At 36.7% G+C, this 16,768-nt stretch overlaps 1 protein-coding gene and 1 non-coding gene across 2 annotated transcripts in view; one reads left to right on the plus strand and one right to left on the minus strand.

Moving 5' to 3' along the window:
• The window catches only part of LOC104982568, a 210,819-nt gene that overhangs the window by 168,824 nt on the left and 25,227 nt on the right, over positions 1 to 16,768 (minus strand). The gene's annotated exons all lie outside the window — the stretch shown is intronic.
• TRNAM-CAU lies at positions 4,424 to 4,496 on the plus strand. The gene has a single exon. It is a non-coding gene; the product is annotated as a tRNA-Met (tRNA).

Raw genomic sequence — 16,768 nt, forward strand, 5'->3', positions numbered from 1 at the left:
GCGACTATGGCCCTCTTCCAGGTCAAGCAGAAGCCGTCTCAAGACGAGTGTGGAAAAACCCAGGACGCTCTGAAAGCTGCCGTTCTCAGGCAGAAGACCCTGAACCAGGCCGTTTTGGATCTGCATGGCCTGGCTTCCGCCCGCCAGGCCCCCACCGCGGTGACTTCCTGGAAAGCCCGTCCTACCTAAGCAGGGGAAGCGCATCAAGATGGCGACCACCTGAGGAACCTTCACCGGCTGGCTGGTCCCCAGGCAGGCCTGGGCGAGTACCGCTTTGAAAGGCTTACCCTCAAGCACCGACTAGGAAGGAGCCTCTGGAGCCCAGCGACCTTTGAAAGACCCTCTGGTGTCAGGGTTTCTGCCTGAAGATTCTCTCTGTAGCCACTATGCAGTTGTTGTTTTTTTCCAACAACCCTGGAGCCCTTTCTGAACCCTTGAACCAAACAGAAACAATAACAATTTTTACAGCAAAAACAACAAAAACTACACTGTAAATTTAAGAGACTATGTCTTAAGGGACTTCCCTCGTGGTCCCGTGGTTAAGAATCTGGCTTCCAATGCAGGGGGTGCCGGTTCCATCCCTGGTCAGAAAACTAAGATCCCCGGATACTGAGGAACAGCTAACCTGGTGCTTAAGCCCACGTGCGGCAAACTACTGAGCCGGCTTGCTCTGAAGCCTTTGCACCACAACTAAAGAAAAATTACCACGCCACAAGCAAGAGCTGCATACAGCAACTAAGACCCAACGCACCTTAAGAAATAATTTTTTTAAAAACAGAGAAATATGTCTTTGTGGTCTCACCACACACACCAAAAAGCAGTAACTATGTGAGGTTATAGGTATGTTAATTAACTTGATTGTGGTAATTTTTTCAGTCTGTGTGTGTGTGTGTATATATATATATAAAACTATCATATTGTACACCTGAAATAGATATAATTTTTATTTGATAGTTGTATCTAAATAAAGCTGGAAAAATTTCAAACATAAAAATGAGTAATATTTTGTTAAGAAATTCAAATACCTATGAATGCAGATGTAATTTCTAAATAGGTAAAATATTATATTATTATTGTTATTATTATTAATGAAGTGCATTGTTAGAGAAATGCAAGTCAAAACTACAATGAGATATCACCTCACACAGGTCAGAATGGCCATCATCAAAAAGTCTACAAACAACAAATGCTGGAGAGGATGTGGGGAAAAGGGAACCATCTTGCACTGCTGGTGGGAATGTAAATTGATATAGCCACTGCGGAAGATGGTATGGAGATTCCTTAAAAAGCTACGAATCTCACTAGGGACCCAGTAATCCCACTCCTAGGCATATACCCTGAGGAAAGCAAAATTGAAAAAGACATATACATCCCATTGTTCTATTTACAATAGTGAGAACATGGAAGCAACCTAGATGTCCATCGACAGATGAATGGATAAAGAAGTTGTGGTACACATACACAATGAAATATTACTCAGCCATTAAAAGGAATGCATTTGAGTCAGTTCCAATGAGGTGGATGAACCTAGAGCCTATTATACAGAGTGAAGTAAGTCAAAAAGAGAAAGATAAGAGAAAGATAAATATCGTATACTAACGCATATGTATGGACTCTAGAAAAGTGGTACTGAAGAATTTATTTGCAGGGCAGCAATGGAGAAACAGACACAGAGAACAGACTTATGGACATGGGGAGAGGAGAGAAGAGGGTGAGATGAATGGAGAGAGTAACATGGAAACTTACATTACCATATGTAAAATAGATAACCAATAGGAATTTGCTATATGTCTCAGGAAACTCAAACAAGGGCTCTGTATCAACCTTGAGGGGTGGGGTGGGGAGGGAGATGGGAAGGAGGGTCAAGAGGGAGGGGATATATGTATACCTATGGCTGATTCATGTTGAGGTTTGATAGAAAACAACAAAACTCTGTAAAGCAATTATCCTTCAATTAAAAAATAAACAAAATTTAAAAATCTATCACATTGTACACCTAAAATATATATAATTTTTATTTGACAATTATATCTCAATAAAGCTGGAATATTTTCAAACATAAAAATGAGTATTTTTTTTGTTAAATTCAAATACTGATATACTTATGAATGTAGATGTAATTTCTAAATATGTAAAATGTGAAGCAAGTATGCATTTATAAATTATATCTCCATGATACCATAGCAACTGAACTCAAAATATTCAATTCACTTTACAGTTATTATATTTTTCCCCATCAAATGGTCTCTGGTTTTTATTTTCTCTTAAATGATCTGATATTTTGACCATTTATAAATTCAGAGTGCTGAGATTTTATTAACTTGAGCCTTTTCTTAACTATCAAAATAGAGAAATAAATCATAATATTCTCTATTTTTTGTTTAAATATAATAACATCCTGACCTGATTCTGTGATATCTATACATTCCTCCTTTTGACTCTTCTTTATTTAAGTAATCTCTTCGGGCCTCAGTTTTGGCTCTGAAACATGAGGCTGAGGCTAACATAAAGTTTTCAGGAGGATTAAATGAAAACATATGTAAAGCACCTAGCACAGTGTCTAATTAGGTTTCTTTTCCTCTCACCTCACTTTTCCTTGTCAGTTCTAGACCAGTCAGAGTAATTGTGACTGATGAGAAAGTAATGTTTGCTCACATCCTTGGTTTGTTCCCCAATTTAGGCACTAGTTAACAATATACTTGATGTCCAAAGTTTTCTTTATAATATGCTATTGAGAAAATTTAAGTCATTATTTATTCACTTACCTAACTGCATAATGCTCCTTCTTCATCCTACCAGGGAACACTGCTGCAACTTCTCCTTTGTCAGTCACTGTTGCTCCAAGGTGGACAATCTGAACTGAAAGGTTAGCTTTGAAACTAGAGAGAAGAATGTAACAGCTTCACAGAATGTCTGATTCAACTTCAAGCCTGACGGAAGGATAAACAGGAAGAATTAAGGGGATTTTGCACAATAGACACATGAATTACTAATTTGCCTAAGGGAAAGTAAGACTCGACATTAGGCCACTGTTAGGACAGAGATTAAGAACTGAGAAGCATCTTCTTTTTATTCCACGAGGATGCTCTGTTCTGAAATTTTTTAACTGATTCATAAGAGTTCGGAAATGGAAGAGAAGGATACTGATGAGGGCTCAGGTCAAAGCTTAGAGATTAGTTAATTTGACATGAGTGGAGAACCACTAATTATCTTGGCATTTTGAAAGTTTGTCATGTATTTGGGGCTGTAAGGAAAATAGTTTACAAACTAAACCTAATTGTGAACTCCCTGTAGTCATAACAAAGTTCACAAAATCCCTGGAGGCATACACGAATAGCTTTCTGAGGGACACTGCCCAGAACTTTCCTTTAAGTCTCTGAAATGTGAATTTCAAAAAGAATAAACAATATGATTTCACTGAAGCCTAGCATTCATCAAAGATAACCTCAACAGTTCTGAGATATTTAATGATTTATCTTTAAATCCAATCTTGACATTGTAGTTTAGAGAAAGTTGTAAAAAAGCAGAAAAATGTTCCCAAGTCCAATATAATTATAATTTGAGGAACTTTCACACAAAGGAATTTAAATTTAAATTTTAAAACAGTTTCCAAACCTCAGGAAACTGCTGGTTACTTCTAAAGAGTGAAACTCAAATGACTGGGGCCTACTTTTAACCATATAGCTCTATGCAACTTTTAATTTTTAAAAAACTCTGTGCACATGTGCCTATTTTTGAAAATTGATTAATTAAAATTTTTAAACAATAAATCAAGTCTGAACATGAATTCCCAAAACTACATTAAGCACATGTGATTAGAAAATGCCAATATTTCTCAAAACTGTGATGTAGGCAATTAAGAAATGTCTTGAAAAGAAAAACATTACCTGATAACTTCAACAAGTTAAAAATTTTGTAATGTATTGAAATATAAATATCATTAGACATGGGAAAAATGTCCTTAATCTCTATAAATAAATATAAATTATATAGTTACTGATACAGAACTGATTAGCAATGAATTGGCTCAAGTCCTCTCTTGTCTGTTAACTATACAAATATTTCTTAGCCCCAGTTCCAATCACAATTTTTTTTAAAGTATTTATTAACTTTGCTACAATATTGCTTCTGTTTTTTGTTTTGGTTTTTTTGGACATAAGGCATGTGGGATCCTAGCTTCTCAACCAGGAATGGAACCCACACCCTCTTCATTGGAAAGCAAAGTCTTAACCATTGGACCACCAGAGAAGTCCCCCAATGACTACTTTTGAATAACCCCATTACCCAGTCAACACCTGTGATACACTTGCCTGATGTTATTGGTAGTATTGCTTTACAAAACATTTTATCATGACGCAGCTTAAAAGTCTCCATGAATATATTAATATCAGGTTGATTTTTTTAAATGCTTTTAAAAGGGACTTCCCTGGTGGTCCAGTGGCTAAGACTCTGCACTCATAATGCAGGGGGCCCCAGTTCGAGCCCTGGTCAGGGAAATAGATCCCACATGCTGCAACTAAAAAATCCTGTATGCTGCAACGAAGACTGAAGACCCCACATGCTGCAATTAAGACCTGGTGCAGCCAAATAACTAAATATTAAAAAAAAAAAATAAATTCTTTTAAAAATGAACTCTGAAGTTCATAGGCAAAATAAGAAACAGAGAAAAAACTATGCCTGTAGCTTTTTCTTTGAAGTTGAATGCAGAATTATTGAAGTAAAGCATGCAAAGAGTCACATCGATGTACAGTGTTTTGCTCTCTGCCCTTCTTTTCTGTCTTTTATGGACCTGAATGAAGAATCAAAATAGATCAAATCAAGGTTTTTACTGCTACTGAACACAGATAGATTCATTAATCTTATGTAAACCTACAGAGAAGTATATATCCTTCTTTATAGACTTAAATAGTGTAATGACTATGCTTTTATGTTTTAAGGTGTCATTTTAGACATTGCTTCCTCAAGTAAGTCCTTGCCTGACCACCCAATCTAAAGTGAGCTCCATTTCCCGGCATGATTTATAAATATCCAATAGCTCTCTGATATTTTCTTTTATCTACCTGTTTAATGATTATCTCACTCCTTTAAAATGTAGATTCCATAATCAAAACTAAAATCAGTAGAACCAAGAACAGCGTCAAGCATGTGAGCTCTCAAGAAATATTTACTGGGGCTTCCCTGCTGGCTCAGTGGTAAAGAATCCACCTGCCACAGCAGGAGACATGGATTCCACTCCTGATTTGGAAAGATCCCACAATGCAGTGGAGCAACTAAGCCCGTGTACCACAACTATTGAGCATGTGCTCTAGGGACTGGGAGCCGCAACTACTGAGCCCATGCACAACTACTGAAGCCCGTGTGCCTTAGAGCCCGTGCTCTGCATCAAGCGAAGCGACCACAGTGGGAGGCCAGAACACCACTAGAAAGTGGCCCTCCCAAGTAGAGAAAGCCCACGCAGCTACAAAGCCCAATACAGCCAAAGATAAATAAATAGTTTTTAAAAAGAAATATTTACTGAAAGAATAAGCTCATATTTTTATTTTAAAAATTTCTATGAACTTAAGCATATATTGGATAACTTGCTCATCAGTTCTAATTAAATATTTAGAAGGCATTAAACTCTCTATTTCTAGAATTATATGAACACTCTCCAGCTAGTCTCTCCTCCCTTTATTTCTTATCTCAATGTAACGTATTCTCTTTTCACCAGTTTTTATTGAGATATAATTGACATAGAGCACTAGATAACTTAAAGGTGTGCAGCATAGTGACTTACATACATCAAGAAATTATTATCACAATGTTTAGTGAACATCCATAATCTCATATAGATATAGAATTAAAGAAATAAAATTTTTTTCCTTGTGATAACTAAGGATTTACTCTAACAACTTTCATATATAACATACAGAAGCATTAATTATATTCATCATGTTGTACATCACATCCCTTATTGACCTATGTATGTTATAACTGGGAGTTTGTACCTTTCAACTGCCTTCATCCAATTACCCCACCTCTGGTAACCACAAATTGATCTTTTTTTATGAGTTTACTTTCTTGTTTGTTTTGAAGTACAGTTATCCTACAACACTATGTTAGTTCCTGTTATACAACATAGTGATTCAATATTTCTATGCATTTCAAAGTGATTGTAAGTCTACTTATGACAACAATGTAACATTCTTAAATGTGGCAAACTACAGACATTTGGGAGAGGACTCTGCTTATTTCAACAGTTGAACATAAACTAAATAGCTAAAATTTAAGAGACCTTAAAAAGGGATTTACTGAGAGGTACTATGTTTCCAGATGTACACCAAGTCATGGGTGACACCTATTTATTCCTTCCACCAACTTCAGAATCAGTGCCTTAGTTTGCTATTCTTCACTCTCTATACTCTTTCCTAGACAAACTCTACATATTTTATCACTTTAATTCAATCTCAAATTAGTACTGATGTCCTCCCAAATAGAATCTCACTCACATCTATCTTTACAGCTATTTAGCACTATAAACAACACTTATGAAATGACTCAGTCATTTTTCGTCCCCATACTACTTTCTTCTTCTAGCCACTAAGACCAACTCAATTCACTAAGACTTAAGACTTTGGGGTCAAAAAAATCTATATGTATATATAGATTTTTAATGTCTCAAACACATCTTCCAACTTCCATTCCTAATTTCATGTTCCATGACCTTCTCAGATTATTGTCACAGTCTCCGAGTGGTTTCTCCATATCCATACAAAGCCCACATGGACCCACTTGAATGTTAATAACAGTGAGCCAGTCTTTAAATACTGCTTTCCGCATTTTGTTTATGTGATCAGTTTTGCCTCATGAACACCCCTCTCCATTTTTACTACAACCACCTTAGTCCAAAACCATCTTCATCTCTTAATTCAACTACTACCTCTGCTTCAAAGTGGTTTCCGGTACTCTTGCCTTCCTTCAATTCATATGGCTATCGGAATAATTTTTTTAGAATATAAACATGCCACCCAATTGCTTGAAATCATTCAGTGGCTTTTCACCATATGTAGGTCAAAGACCAAAACCTTGGAGAGTCTGCAACATCTGGTTTGCCTCCCTCTCAAATTGCATTTTAGACCATCTCATCTTATTTTCTGTGTATTTCTGAACTCTGGTCACACTGATCTTGAAGTTCCTCAATCATGGCAGACTTTGTCCTGCCGATGTGTCCTGATGTGTATTGTCTCCTCTGACTATAAAATTCCTCCCATCCACTGCCTCCCATTTATTCGATCATCTTTTGGTTCAACTCAAACACTACCTCTTAAGGCAAGCTTTCCTAACACTGCCTTCTATCTCAGACTAGTTCCACTCACTCATGATGCCCTGTACTTTCCCTTTATAGAGCTAATCAAAGCCATAAATGAAGAGTCAATTGTATAATTAGTTATTTAAAATCTAGCTTCCCTGCTAAGTCACTTCAGTCGTGTCCGACTCTGTGCGACCCCATAGACGGCAGCCCACCAGGCTTCCCCATCCCTGGGATTCTCCAGGCAAGAACACTGGAGTGGGTTGCCATTTCCTTCTCCAATGCATGAAAGTGAAAAGTGAAAGTGAAGTTGCTCAGTCGTGTCTGACTCTTCTCAACCACATGGACTGCAGCCCACCAGGGTCCTCCAGCCATGGGATTTTCCAGGCAAGAGTGCTGGAGTGGGGTGCCATTGCCTTTCTCCCTGCTAGAATACAATTTCATGAGGTTTGGCAATAGATTAGGTTCACCATTGCTCTACCTGTGCTTGGCACATAGCAGGTGCTCAATAAATATTTGTTGACTATTACAAAGAAGAAAATCAGAGTAACTGTCCATAATTTTCATCATCATGTCTATCTCTAATGACCTAGTTTCAAGAACATAAATAATCTGGCCTTATGCCACCTATCCACAAATATTAATCACTATTACCGAATATGAAGCTCTTCTCCCTTCTCACTCTCAAAAACATGCTCTGTTCATTCACGCATCCAGGTCATCATCAATCATTTTGTTTTTCTTGCCCAGAAAGCTCTGCCCTCTATCTGTCTTAATTCTACAACTCTTTCAATGCTCCAATTCAAAGTTGCAAATATTACTCTCTCTACTAATCCTTGCTTGGCTATTCATACTGATTTATCTTCACTGTATATTCCTATAATAGTGTTACTAGGACTCCACAATTCAATGTTATCTTAAACTATTCACTGTTTTAATGTTTATTAATCCAGTCTTCTCAACCAAATCTTGTGTTTCTTAAAGTTAACATAGCATCATTTCTTATATTTTTACTTTAGCATCATCTCTTTTACTTTTTATAAGTGCTCTTCCAAAGTTTTCCATTTCTGCATCTCCCAAGCCTATACTCCCCAAAATATAAATAGCCCCTAACACTGTATACTCTTACAAGGTACTCAACCAATACTCCCTGGTTAATAGATTTTTCTATTGGTCTAGAAATTCTTAGGTAATTTCCTCATATTTAGCTCTGTCCTTGGGGTTTCACTTATGGCTCAGTGGTAAAGAATCTACCTGCAATGCAGGAGACACAGTTTTGATCCCTGGGTCGGGAAGATTCCCTGGAAAAGGAAATGGTAACCCACTCCAGTATTCTTGCCCAGAAAATCCCCTGGACAGAGGAGCCTGGTGGGCTACAGTCCATGGGGTCACAAAAAGAGTCAGACATGACTTAGTGACTACAATAACAACAGCTCTATCTTTAATGCAGTAAATAGTATGGCCACTTACATAGTAGAAATTTCTTTCCTAGTTAAAAGCAAAAAGCATGACAATGTAGTCCAGATAAAATATATAATCAGTATTCTCTGCTTTGCTTTATGATAACATCTGTTGACAGATCTGATTTTACCAGAGTCAGTCATGATGTTCAAGGCAGATGACTTGAGAAGCCTATTACATCTCCTTTTTGCACCAACACAGAGTCTACTGTAGCTTTGAAAATCTCTGTTTATAGATGAAAATAGTATCTTAACAATCTCAAATAATTGATAGGGTTAATCAGTGCTTACTCCAACTCCCAAATCAAGAGCATTCTTTCTCAATGGTAAATAAACAGAAAGAGTTGCACTTCTTTGATGTCTCACTTTCCTATTGGCCTTATATATTTGCTTGTTGGTTATGCACTGGACAATCTACAGTTGGTTATTTTCTAAGAACTTTAGAGCCTCATTGGAAGGAACATGAAAAGAGCCCAATAAATATCTCATTGATTTCAGTTTCCCATCTTACATTTGTTATTTTAAACCCATGTTGTGTAAACATGTAAAAAGACAAATTTTCAGTGTATACATCAAACCATAAATTCCAATGTCTGCTCAAAAATATAATCAATAGTTTAAATTCTCCATGTAATTCTTGAATTGCATGTTAGATACTTAGGTTAATTTTTAAGTCACAGGAGCACAGTTTAGTAACATAAACCTATCTTTATTCAGAATTTCCTAGTATTCCAAGGAAACTAATGGAGCTTTCAAAAATGGTCCTAACTTAGTCAAGAATGTTGGACCCCAGGAAGACTCTGACTGACATTTATTTCTTCCATCATTAGTTAAAATTAAAAACATTTCAAACCATTTGCAAGCAATGCTTCTATGAAATATATTTTTTAATTTGTTAAATAAAAATATTTAAATTACCTGCAGCATACTTTGGTTAGGACTAGTTGCTATTACGGAGAAGGCGATGGCACCCCACTCCAGTACTCTTGCCTGGAAAATCCCATAGATGGAGGAGCCTGGTAGGCTGCAGTCCATGGGGTCGCTAAGAGTCGGACACGACTGAGCGACTTCACTTTCACTTTTCACTTTCATGCATTGGAGAAGGAAATGGCAACCCACTCCAGTGTTTTTGCCTGGAGAATCCCAGGGACGGGGGAGCCTGGTGGGCTGCCGTCTATGGGGTCGCACAGAGTCGGACACAACTGAAGTGACTTAGCAGCAGTTGTTATTAATTCTGTGTTCCAGCATTCACTTCCTATGTGTACAGTTAACCTGACCCTATTCCATGAACTGCTGACTATTCTTGATATCAAGGATAGTATCTCATATATATATATATATATATACATACACACACACACACACACAATTCTCCTATAAATGGACTTTAAAATCTAGCCTAGAAGTTGCTTGCCATTATCATTCATTCCAAAATAAAACAATGGTCTTACTCTAAGAAGGGTGATCCCTTAACACAGCTTGGCAGCTTCAAAAGAATTTCAGTGTTGGGGGAACCAGTCTATGTATTTGAATCAATCTTTTAGGTCCATAGTGTAACAGGCACTCAGTCATGTCTGACTCTGCAATCCTATGGACTGTAGCCCACCAGGCCCTTCTGTCCATGGAATTCTCCAGGCAGGAATACTGGAGTGGGTAACCATTCCCTTCTCCAGGGGATCTTTCTGACCCAGGGAAGGTTCCTTACCATTGCAGGCAGATTCTTTACCATCTGAGCCACCAGGGAAGCCCTTAGATCCATAAGGCAATAGCTATCTCACAAAGATCTACCTCTTATTTAAATTCACTTGTCATTTTATCAACAAATAATCACTGCGCATCTATCTACTAGGTGTCCAACACTGTTCTAGGTGCAGGATATTCAGCAGAGTCAGACAGGTAAGATCCCTACTCTACAAACCTTATATTCTGAGTTTCTATGCAAGGGTGAAAAGGGGTGGGCATGATAGACAAACAATAATACTGGTTACAAGGAGGATAAAATAAGAAATTGCAATAAACATTTTTCAAGTTAGAGAACATACACAAAATGCACATCAGGAGCATTCTCTTACACAGTGGACTTACATATACTGCATTACTTAACTAGATAAATAGATAGGTAGATAAGCTATACAGATATAGATTCATATCTACATATTTAATCTGCATAGTCTAAGACCAAACACCTCATGGTTATTCTCTGACCCACAGTGAACAAAGGAAATAGTGTCCCATTTTCAAAAAAATAGATTACTCATAAAAGTAAAATTTTATATGCTTAATAGATAGGCATTTTTATTATAGATGCTTTATAAGCCAATTACTAAATATAATTAACAGAATCAGTAAAATGTTCCAAATGAACTTTTAAAATATTCATCAGTTTCAGTTGACAATATATATATACACATACAGTATACACTCATCTGCTCTGAATTTTAACTATGCAAATTGTAACTAAATTCTCTATATAAATACACATAAAACAAATAGTCCAATGAGTATAACATAATAAACAACAAATTTTCCATATGGTCTATTTTCAGTATGGTTTATACCTCTTCTAAAATACATTTAGAATCACCTGGGGTTTTCTGGTCAATTGTCTCTCACAAAATGTGGTAGATTATATAAACTTCTAAAAGATCATTTATTACCATTATATTAAATATCAATTCATATTCCAAAAAAGAATGTTATACTTCAAAATGCATGAGTAAAGCCCACTTTCATTGTTAATGCATCTATACACATTTGTATACATGATTTCATAAATACGCCACTGTATTCAAAAATACACCCTCTTAAAGACATTTAAATTGGCAGAAACGCTTTTTAAAAGCATACAATTAATCTGTGATCATGACAGGTATGTGTAGACTAGAGAATTAATGAAAAGCAAAGCATCTTAAACTAACAGGTTTTTAATGTTATCAATTTGATTTTTCAAGAAATACATGTCATTTATTTTCAAAATGAAATTATAGCAATACTTTCTAGAGTCTATGAATTGTATTTAAAATAAGATACTCATAACTTTCAAATACTGCTTTTACTAGTCATCACTTGTCATTAAAAGTAACTGTAAATTTGAGAGCTTTCTAATAATAGCCTTTAATTAAACCAAGGACTGTTAGAGGGTTTCCATTGCCCTTTGAAGTTCTTAATTATTACTTGTATCCAGCCTTTTATGGTACACTTAAGGTTAAATTAAATAATTTAAACATACCTTGAAAAGAAATATGAAGACTTTTGCCTATTTTAATTAAATCTCTGAATTTCAGGATTTGAAAATAATAACATATGTTTTGATTTTTTTTCATGGCCGAATGGTAAAATGTTCGCTATATTAAACAACAACAAAAAAAATGGTAGCTTTTTATGGGACTAATCGCTAAGCAGATGCATGTAAATGAGCTATTTTCTATGCATGGCTTCCAAAAGTGCTAATTAAATAGTTGGTATTCAAGGCTATGCTCGCTCATTGTTTAGTGACACACAAATCCAGCGATGTGTGCCAGCAGACATTTTAAGTTGAATGTTTTCTCCTCTACGGCCTTTGTCATGAAATGGTGGCACCATGATGAGAACACTAGTGTAAGCAAAACATTGAAATATGCTTTAATAATGTTTTAACCATGTAGTGACACCAGTCTAGTTTTCTAATGAATTTTTAATTTCTTTTTTCTTATAAGGGTGGTATGAGTTATCGCTGATGCATATTAAATCATATACATGAGTCATTTTCTCCAAATTTGCATAAAATGGCTAAATGCTAATGCACCAAATGGAGCTTACTATATGTGGTACAGCACATATTCCCTTGAAGATTTTCTGCAATCAATCTCCTGTATTTCATTAGCAACCAGATAAGGTGTGGTCTGCAGAATAAAAAAGAAAAGTGTGTAGCTCATGAACTTAGGAGGCTTCAGATGATTTCTACATGGTGATTAGAGTGGATTCTGCAATTAGAATTTATGTAGGTAAAACACACGCGCGTGCTTCTTTTAAAGGCACAGTGCAACAAGAGTTCCGAATACAGCCTTGCAATGCTGAACAATGAAAAGGCACCGCTCGGTTACTGTGCTTTTCTATAGCTATAATTAAATGAAAGAAAGCCATACATTAAATCTAGTATCATTCGATTGTGTAACCCTTAGTCAAATTTTATGCCTCAAGATTACAACTTCCCTACTATGTTTATAAAGGAACTTTCAAAAATACCGATGGGTGAAATGTTTTTGTTTGCTAACTTTTCCCTTTCTCCTTGTCCAGGAAGGGTGAGGAATTTTCTACACTAATATTTAATGCAGAAACATGATTTCTTCTGTCAACAATATACCCCTCCTGAACTGATATTAAGATCACATGCCACAAAAATCGCATCAGATCGATAGTATTATTGGGCAAACCACAGATATTTCCTTGAAGGATAAACTTGCTGCATACTCTACTCATCAACCCTTTCTCATCTCTCCATATTTTCACCATCTGGAATATTTTTTAACCTGGTGCAGAAAAAAATGGGGAAGGGGATAGCTATTTAAAAATAAATGTATGCTTTACCCTACAGTTATTTTGAATTAGTCTTGATAAATAATTAAGGAATGCATAATATATTATTTAGATGCCATGGTCTTAAGAATTTGAGTGGTATTTCAAGTACAATTATAGTCATTTATTTATCAGTAGAAAATTTACATAATCACACTTCAAAATCCAGTGGACTGGAGAGATATCAGAAAGACACCCATGAATGTGGTAATGACTCTGAGCATTAGATTAAGTTAATAATGTATTGATGCACATGATATTCTAATATCTACCACTGCAGCATTTGATCACTTAAAATGATAAAAGCATAAATATTTTTCTCTTTGCAAACTGCACTTTACACCAAAGGGCTCTTCAAGGTATGAAATGCAATTGGAAAACTCAAAATTGAATTAATCTCTAATAAAATGGAGCTAGCTAAATTTAACTTAAATAGTGCCAGATTTCTGTTTCTATTGGCTAAGAAAATAATTTTGCATTAATCATAAGTATTGGTCAACAAAAAACAGTGTCCATATCATATATTTTGAATTGACAATATAGACCTTAAGGCTGAACTCCAGAAAAATGACAGAAATTCAAGTTCTCTCCTTTGTCAGTGAGCACAGCATGCAAATGGAGGGATTACCTATTGGAAAAGTAACTTTCTGCTAACTCAGTCATGCTATGAGTTCTTCCTTAGCAGCCAGTCCATCTGAGACAAATTTAGCAGAAATATATGCAGTATTTGTACTGTGCTGTTTGAATCATTGGAAGCCCATGTCTATCTGCAAACTCAGATTTTAGACTATAATTGAGCATGAGTCTTCAGTGTGAAAATCTAAGCTACTCAGCAATTTCTAACCTGATTTGCGGACAGCTAAACTTTTTATTTTTTTATATTAATCTAAGTATCCACAAATTGTCAAGAGCTACTGTATAAGACAATGCAAATACAAATTTATCAATTAATACCTTCTTCCTTGCTGTCTAGGCATTTTCATTACCAGAAGCACTCAAGAGACATATACTACAAACTCTAAAGATCAAGACCTTTCAAATTATGTTTCTTCCTTTCTTTTCAAACCCACTTGTCATGAATGAGTCATGGCAATAACTTCATATTAAACGTTACTAAACAGTTTTCAAGCTATTTCACAGATTGTACAACATCCCCAACTTCAGACTCCTGTCAGTCAATGCTAATTTAACTTTGTATATAGATTATATACTTCAAGGATAATTCAGTACATTAGGATAATATATATTGAGCAGCTACTATGTGCTTTCTTTTTTTTTTTTCTTCTGGCTGCAGAAACCAGGGATCTAACTAACACCTCCTGCACTGGAAGGCAGAAGTCTTAACCACAGGACTATCAAGGAAGTCTCCAAACTGTGCTTTCTAAAAATAAGGCCTAAATTCCAAGATTTGAGTTCTTCTCAAAGACTATTAAATTCATGCAACAGTTTCAGATACCTTCGTAATTCTCACTGAATTAAAAATAAGAACTAAGTACACTTCTATTATTATTATACAAGAGATGTAGCTCTGACAAGAAGTAAGTCCATGGATTCTGAATTTCAATGATATTAAATCTATTATTGTCTTCAGGAAAGCATTACCTCCAAAGAAATTATAGGAAGTTTATTACAGCAGGTTTGATAAATACATAAATTAATTACATTTGAGATATTTATTCAATGAAAATATTTCTTAATCATACTTGTTAGAAACTGTTCCATTCTAGTAAATCTTACTTATATCTATATCTGTGTGTGTGTGTGTGTGTGTATGAAAGGGGGGGTTATATAAGTACATAGATTTTTTTTTTTCTCTGAAAGACAAGGATTTAGAGACATCCTGAACAATATTCTGGAAGTCATTTTTTCATGGACTGATTGAGAAAAAGTGTTTATTAATATTATTTACACACATCCCTTTTCCTAAGAAAATTATTTACAGGTTTTCACCAATTATTAAAGTGATTAGCATCTATAGTTATTTCCAAATCTCCCACTAGCAATTACGATATGAGGCATAAACATTTTAACTTTGTCAAGTTTGAATTTAAACAAGAAACAAAAAAAACCCTCCAAGAACCAGGTTGCAGTTGAAATTCTCCCATAGCTTGTTTTCCCAGGGCCAGTTACTATTAAAAGAAACTCTGAGAACATAAGAAATCCGTCAGACAGCTACTTAGTGACACAACCAAATGAATATTGCTCTGTGAGTGTTTTAATAACGCAGCATTTTGGAAGCGTTTTCCCAAGATTATTTCTAATTGGCCCTGTCATAAAGTGGTCGCAAACTGCCTTTACAACAGTAATCCGTTTGAAACCAGTTGTGCAAGCCTATGACAGAAAGCTGTTAATAATATGCTTCGAAATTTACCTGTGAAATACTGAGCTTGACTACTTTTGAAAAAGCAGAACTGAAAGTAAACGGCCTCTGTAATGCACACCCACTGGCAGCAGAAAGGGACCACCTTTGGACTCCCTCACCCTCACCTGAGCTTGCAACAGACATTGATGCACCCATTGGTTAGTGGAATCAAACCTGTTTCAACATATAGGCAAGTGCCCTTCAGTATCACTTAAGCACAGCCCGTGGGTGTGGCGAGTCCAAATACACCGTGAAGCCTGGGCCCTCATCCGGGTGCTCGTGCCCACCCAGCAACAGGGCCAGGATGGTCCTCAGGGTCCCAGCACGAGTGACCGTCACCAGAAAGGAGGGCAGGAAGGCCCCTCCTCTTTCCCAGCCCCACCCCAGGGCCGAAGAGCCAGACCTGAGCCAGGCGAGGTGGATTTAGTCCCGTTAGAGTTAAGATGGTATCATTAGCTGCGCACAGCGTGACTTCCTACTAATCCTCTCTGCAACTTACAACAAGTTTAAATGTCCATGCATGATGTTATTAACTGGCTTTAGTAAGTGCTTAAGACCCAGATCTCTTTTTAAAGTAATCACGGAACAAGTTCTACTGTATCCACCCAACAAGGAGATTAATATTTCCAGCAAATCTGATAGGGGAAGATGCTCTCTGAGTTCGTAATGGGCCATGGGGGTAGAGCTGCAAGTTGATCTCCGGAAGGGTCCAGAGTAGTTTGGGCTCACCAACCCCCTCTTTGGATACACAAAACTTCTTCCCCCAAGATCTTCCCCCTTGGGGTGCGGGTGGGGGTATCTTTCCGTTAGCAGCTTTTCACTAGGCTAAAAATTGCGGGGGTGGGAAACACAATATCTTCATCATTAATATTGATCATACTCAGGAAAGATGCCTGGGCAGAACTAGAGAAACTGAGGGTCAGCAAAAGACAATCACAAGTGGCCTGCTAGCCTGCAGAAAGATGCTTGGGAAGGCGGAGGCCTGCCTACAACAGACCTCCAGGCGTGACTAAACCCCGACGACACCCCCATCCGCAAGTCCAACTCCCCGGATTCCCAAGCAACCGCAGTTCCCAGCTGGCGCAAAGACAGGGCCGAGGTCGT

The sequence above is a fragment of the Bison bison genome, unplaced genomic scaffold, assembly GCF_000754665.1.
Source record: "Bison bison bison isolate TAMUID 2011002044 unplaced genomic scaffold, Bison_UMD1.0 scf7180017864533, whole genome shotgun sequence".
NCBI lineage: Eukaryota > Metazoa > Chordata > Mammalia > Artiodactyla > Bovidae > Bison > Bison bison.